At 30.3% G+C, this 7,500-nt stretch overlaps 1 protein-coding gene across 1 annotated transcript in view; it reads left to right on the plus strand.

Moving 5' to 3' along the window:
* Positions 1-197: 197 nt before the first annotated feature.
* LOC137640089 (glycogen debranching enzyme) overlaps positions 198-7,500 on the plus strand; it is a 225,451-nt gene continuing 218,148 nt past the window's right edge. The window contains exon 1 of the mRNA XM_068372548.1: positions 198-254. The gene's annotated coding sequence lies outside the window, so the exon portion shown is untranslated. The remainder of the gene's footprint in view (positions 255-7,500) is intronic.

A 7,500-nucleotide genomic window follows, 5' to 3' on the forward strand; every position in this document is an offset into this window, starting at 1 on the left:
TGTTTTTCTTGAAATACTTTTATGAGAACTTCGCTTTTTGAGGATCTAATTATTAATACAGTAATCTTAATCTTCAACTTCACTATATATTATTTCTTCATTAGCTATTGTAGTTTTAATGAAGATTTCAGGCAATGCAATATATGTTTTGGGTGAAACATGGCAACTTTTATACAGAGATAATAAAGTCTCCCGGCTTCTCAAGCGAACTGGGTGGGGATTCTGGTGCCTGTACCCGGTGGCGGGCCTGTTAGGTGGGTACCCTCTGTACTTGGCAAATGCTACCAACATGTCTTTCACCTTCTTGGGTTGACCCTTGTATGACAACAATTTTCGGAGAGCGTACGTAAATAGTCAAGCATTCCGCCTCATTTCGAGTTAGATTACAGGTGTATTCGAAGTGTAAGGGATAAACGTCACAGTGTTAAGTGGCATATTCCGTTAGTCCTTGCTATAGTTCGTGCGTACGGATTCCCAGGATGTTCATAGTTTTATCTCTTTATAAACGTGTTACCGAGTTGCATCTCGTCAGAAAATCTCATGTTTGTGAGCTTAAGTGCCCGTGTTTCGCGCAGAACAATTGCGTGGACCTTTCAAGAATTTTAACCACTGATTCAAAGTTTCTGCAGCCATGAACACAAGCATCATATCTTGTCGGTCGGGTAACTTGTAAACAAGCTTGAAGTGGATAGTGTTCATTATCCAACATATCACAGTGTGTTCTTTGAATTTCTGTAATTATGAGTGTGACTTTGTTTTTCGTTATGTCGAGGAAGTTTGATACTTGACTCTAAATGATAACCAATCCTCTGTTATTTCCTATAATGAGGGCCGTGTTTATTGGCAAACTTAAAACTAAGTAATGTCTGACCATTAGTTTTAGATTACTTTTCGAAGAATGCAATGGAAAGAAGCTGAAAGTCTATGAAAATATTATTGTATTTTGTTGGATGTGGTTTTGAGAGTTAAAATGGGGTTCAAATTTTTTGTAGACAAACCTGTATACTATCTGTCGAAGACTTCACACATAATTATCAATCGTGTTATATAGTTCTATCAGAAGCCACCCTTCCTTTTAATACACTAATACAGTATGCAAAGCTTCAATAAACATCGAAAAAATTTATCCTTGTAGATACTGAGAACATTGACAACTGAGGTGATTAAAGGGTAGCCTACTGCACCCTTCTGCACTGTCAGTTAGCGGCCGAGGTCACCTTTAGGAGAAATACAAATGACATACTATTTTTACTAAACCACTGCCAAGGAGTAAGGCTTAGACTTATCTTTGTATGTCGTGTGAAAAGTAGTTTTTGAAGTTTTTATTTTTTCCCAATATTCTTTCATTTTTTTTCTTATCTCTCAAAGAGAATTAAAACGAGTACACAGTTAAATTGGCCACATCCTTTGGCAAATGAAAAGAGCAGATTCTCTTTATCTGCACGTTCACTTCACTGCCAGCCAATGTTTTGTGTAATTTGTGGAGAGAATGCGCATAGATATGTAAAAATATGAACTTGTTTTATGCATTGTATGAATGGTTTGTTTCCTTGCAAAAGGCTGCTTAAATGGAGTAAAAATGAGTTTTAAAGTATAGTTAAGCATATTGCCATCGACAGGATTGTGAGAACTTTACGAGTGTACGTAGTCTTTTTTATTTGCACACATATTTGACATATATATATATATATATATATATATATATATATATATATATATATATATATATATATATATATATATGTGTGTGTGTGTGTGTGTGTGTGTGTGTGTGTGTGTATATATATATACTGTATATATATATACGTATTTATATATATATATATATATATGTATATATACTATATATATATATATATATATATATATATATATATATATATATATATATATTGGCTTCTATTGCAGTATAGACAGTCGACTTTTTATTGATTATATCATTGGTTACAATTCAAAGCTCTTATGGTTGTACTTTAATAGTGGGAATAGTACAATATTTACTTCGAATTTAGGACCATATTTTCATAGTATGTCTTCGAATCCTACCAGTAGTGTATATATATATATATATATATATATATATATATATATATATATATATATATATATATATATATATATACAGAGAGAGAGAGAGAGAGAGAGAGAGAGAGAGAGAGAGAGAGAGAGAGAGAGAGAGAGAGAGAGAGAGAGAGAATTATGCTGAAATATTCGTGTAGTTTAGCGAAAGTTCAGCCACAAATTTCCTCACAAGAATAGATATTGAATTGATAACACTGAATACTGCATAAAGAAGAATGGAAAGAATTCAATACAATAAAGATATATGCAGGTCATGCCATTTCTCTGTACAGCTATATTCCATTGGGTAAGAGAGCACTAACTACCCGAATATATTCATGACGTCACAACGACCCCGTGAAGGATGCTGGTGTGGCTCCTCCGCTCCGAAAGATGAAAGGTACGCCATTAAGAGTTCTGAAATAGAAAGAGAAACTATTCTCGCTTTGAATGGGAAATGTAAGGTCCTGTTTATTCATGTATGAATTTCGACGTCATAAAATAGCTTGTTTTATGAATTACATGTAGTAGAAGTTCAATGTTTTTTTTCTGATGAAACAATCTCTCTCTCTCTCTCTCTCTCTCTCTCTCTCTCTCTCACTGATTAACCGAAGTAATGTAAAAGTTTTATCTTTGTAAGGAGGAAAAGTTTATCTCTGGAATGACAAGTATTGAAAAATGAGATAAAAGTTCAAGAGCCTTGAGGATACATGAAAGAGTGTTAAACGGGGATAGGGAGATGTTTGTTTGATGGGGAAGTGTGTGGTAATTAGATTTACTTTGTATCTACAAAATATCACTAATTTCTTTTGAGAATAGTTGAAAATCAACCTATATCCTGTATATATATATATATATATATATATATGTGTGTGTGTGTGTGTGTGTGTGTATGTATATATATATGTATATATATATATATATATATATATATATATATATATATATATATATATATGTGTGTGTGTGTGTATGTGTATGTATGTATACATCATTATATTTTTGTAAAAGCGGATGCTGAATAAGCGTATTTCATGTCACCAAGTCTGTTCATTTCTTTGTGGATAGTGTGTGTGAGAATTCCAAGGACAGTAGATATAGGTGTGAAGTTGTTATACAAGGAAAGCACTCGGGAATGGTTGTTAGTTGCAAATGATACAGTACTGAATTAGGACAGTGAAGAATAGTTGCAAACATTCTTAAAAAAGGAAAATATCTGCAAGAGAAGAAAGTGTCTCGAGCAAGAGTAAGGTCTTTTCGGGGTTGATGGAAAACACACAAAAGAGAGTAGCAAATGTTAATATGGATGCGAGAAGAATGAAAGTGGAAATTCTGTGTATACCAGGGCTCTCACCCTGTGCCTCTTTTGAACAATTCAAGAATTTTCTCTTTTGTAAGTTTCACACATCAAAAGCTTAGGAAAAAATGATGTTGAAAGGTTTAGAGGCCTCTCATGAATGGCAGAGGAAATGGACAGTGACATTGCTTTATCAAGTAGGACAATGCCCTAGAAACTGACCATACATAGGCTACCTATGATCAGTACCCAAGGCCCCTCTCCACCCAAGCTAGGACCAAGGAGGGCCAGGCAAAGGCTGCTAATGCAGCGACCAAAGGAACTAACGAGTATGCGCGGGACTCGAACCCCAGTTTGGCGATCACCAGGCAAGGACGTTACCAACAAGCCACCACAACGGATTTCTTTTCTATAGAAATCTTTTTAGATTTGAAGTACGAAGAGAATTAGGAAAATGCTACGTCCATTGTGCATTGATCTCGACCAAATTGCCCATAGTCCTACTTTCCAATACCAATATTAGTACTGCTGCATATTATGCTGCGGATTAAAAAGAAAAAAAAATATGCATGCTACGTTGTTAATTCATCTTTTTATAGTTAGATGTATAACTTTTGTCACATGGTTTTGTTACTTTGATATTTCTGACAATGAACCTAATGTTACAAACAGTATTTATGAGACGTTGTTAACATATCAGTGAAGGTATACTTTGTATAGGGATCTTCTGCAATTTTTATCACTCCAACTCTATTGTTGATAATATTTCCATTTTCATCATTTAAAGCAAATATCTATTGGCACCCTTTTCCTAGTCGACTTTTCTTCAATGTGATGCTTTTTCCTTTCATTAGAGTTTCCTCAATTTTGGTCTAATTGTGTTTACACGTGTCTTGGATTTTGAGTTTGTTTATTAGTTTGGATAGTTCTGCTAATTCTATCTATCTCTCTTGGATTTTTCCTTCACTTTCAATCTTTTATTTATTAGGTTTTTGGTCTTTTCTAATAGTTTTCCTATCTCGTGCTGATTCTTATAGAAATTTTCTTAAATTACTATTTATTTCTTCTTTTCTTGCTCCCATTTCATCATGTAGCTGGGAGTACCTATTTTGTATTGCTAAACTAAATTCATTAGATTTTTCTTTTATTATAGAATTGTTTATTTTCTTTCTTAAAATTAGTTTTTCTCCTTGTTTCTTTAGATCGAAACAAATTTTGCTTCTCACCATTCTCTCTCCGCGTGACTTTAACTTATTTAACACTGTTACATCTTTAACTTTAACTAAATTAACTTTTTCACTTAAAATAAAATCTATTTCGTTTTTTTCTATTTGGCCTTCTCCTTTTTCGGTTTCTTTTATAAGGAAAAGTTGTTCATGATTTCAAGATTGTTTCTTTCAACAACTTCTACAACCCCCAAAACAAATGTAAATTGAGTTTTATGTTTTTTCAAAGATATCTTTAGGTCTTCATAAAAAGCATCTATTTCTACCTCTGTACGAGATGTTGTTGGTACATGCATTTGAATAATCGTCAATTTATACTTCTTATTTAGTTTGATAATTAATCCTGCAATTCTATCACTAGTACTAAAATTCTTCATTATGTATGTGTGTGTATATACAAGAGTATGAATAGGTATATTTCAACAAACATATGTATATTATATATATATATATATATATATATATGTATATATATATATATATATGTATATATATATATATATATATATATATATATATATATATATATATATATATATATATATATATATATATATGCAGATATTACATATAATTGAATATATGCATATATCTGAGAGTATAGGTTTATGGAAATATATCCCCTATATACTAAAAAGAGCAAGTGCCTGATTACATATATATATATATATATATATATATATATATATATATATATATATATATATATATATATATACAGACACACACACTGGAGTGAGAGACTTGCTCTTTATTATATAGGGGATATATTTCCATAAATCTATACGCACAGATATATGCATATATTCAATTACATGCAATATTTGCATCTACATACATATATATATATATATATATATATATATATATATATATATATATATATATTTCTTATATGTATCCCTCTGGTCACGCTGACCTGCATGACCAAACGTATTACTACTAGGGGTGGGGTTGAATTTTTACGTGTGTGTATATCTCTCTAAATATTTAGCCGTCCTTTTAGACGGGTCGCTACACTAGTGTGTATGTGTATATATATATATATATATATATATATATATATATATATATATATATATATATATATATATATATACATATATATATATGTATATATATATATATATATATATATATATATATATATATATATATATATATATACACTTGAAATTTATTATCACTGCGAAAATGTCATAATGAGCACTATAATAAAACTTGCGATTATTAGTTTGAGGAAATTGTGGAACAAATCATTTTGTATTAGCAGTTAACATTTTTCAAAATAAATTGAGATATTTGAAAACTCCGCATAAAACTTTTTATCTATGCGTGTCAAAACCCTTATCCCTTGCTCGTAGGTATAGGGACGGTGAGATTGTGAACCTTAGTGGAAACGCTTCCGAACCTCGAAGCGATAGTCAGAGACGTTAGCCACTATATATATATATATATATATATATATATGTGTGTGTGTGTGTGTGTGTGTGTGTATATATATATATATATATATATATATATATATATATATATATATATATATATATATATATATATATATAAATTATATATATAGACGATCAACGTCTTTACCGGAGGAAAATGATAAAGACTTTAAATGTAATTTAATCATAAGTAAAAGTTCACGATGGAGTTATTTGTATAAGGTTAATATGGTATCTTAGAGCTGTTGTGTAAAGACAGTTCTACATAGCAAATAAAACAAAACAAAAATGTTACACAGCACCGCCAGCTAAATTTAAAGTAATTATATCATAACTATTTTATCATGAAATTACAACATTTAACAATAGCTTTGACTTAATGCACGATTGTTGTGGAACAACTGATCAGCCAAGAGTCAATGAATTTTAGGTTCATTTACCAAAAATCTCATTATGGCTACAAGACCTCGTTATCTCAATAACACTAAGGGGAAAAAGCCAATGTAACGAAAATGGGACTTAGTGAGGTGTTTTTCTCTAGTTCATTTTATTTACTTGGGGAAAGGTAGACTAATAATTCCGCATATATAATTTTTTCTTTATACTTTTTTATTCCAATTGTTTCCCTAAGATTCCTGGTAAAGGGTGATCCCTATATAAAGTTTACACACACATACATTATATATATATATATATATATATATATATATATATATATATATATATATATATATATATATGTGTGTGTGTGTGTGTGTGTGTGTGTATATATATATATATATATATATATATATATATATATATATATATATATATATATATATATATGTGTGTGTATATATATATATATGTATATATATATATATATATATATATATATATATATATATATATATATATATATATATATATAGTGTGCGTGTTAGTGTGTACATGCATAGTGGAATTATGTGAAAACTAATTTATTTGTATTTGCAATTCAATATCATCGTGGAACATGTACGACTAATACTAAACTTTTTTTTTTGACATAAAATGTTTGAGAAACGTGATACGGGTAATTTACACATTGCGAGAATTTGATATCAGTAAGCCTCAGGTGAATGACGTGTTTTTCATTGAAGGGTTTCTGATGATACTTATTAATTGAAGAATTGTTCTATATCAGATTTCCATTTTTTTTCATTCCATATTCGTTTTCGTAAATTTAATTGTTTTTTTCTATTTATTTATATTCGATTTGCACACCTATAAGTCCGCGTAGAAAGGAGGAAAGATAAAGTATATGACCTGAAGTTGTCAACACATTTACAGTATGTGGCGTCATGTCAGTGTATGAATGGTTTACCTAATGATAATGTTTCATTTATTGTTGCTCTCACCATCCGTAGTATTTTTTTTTTTTTTTTTTAAGTAGATTATGTTTTGGATTACACTTTGCCAAATCTCATTTTGAGCAAAATAAGAT

The sequence above is a fragment of the Palaemon carinicauda genome, chromosome 4 (assembly GCF_036898095.1).
Source record: "Palaemon carinicauda isolate YSFRI2023 chromosome 4, ASM3689809v2, whole genome shotgun sequence".
Taxonomy (NCBI): Eukaryota; Metazoa; Arthropoda; class Malacostraca; order Decapoda; family Palaemonidae; genus Palaemon; species Palaemon carinicauda.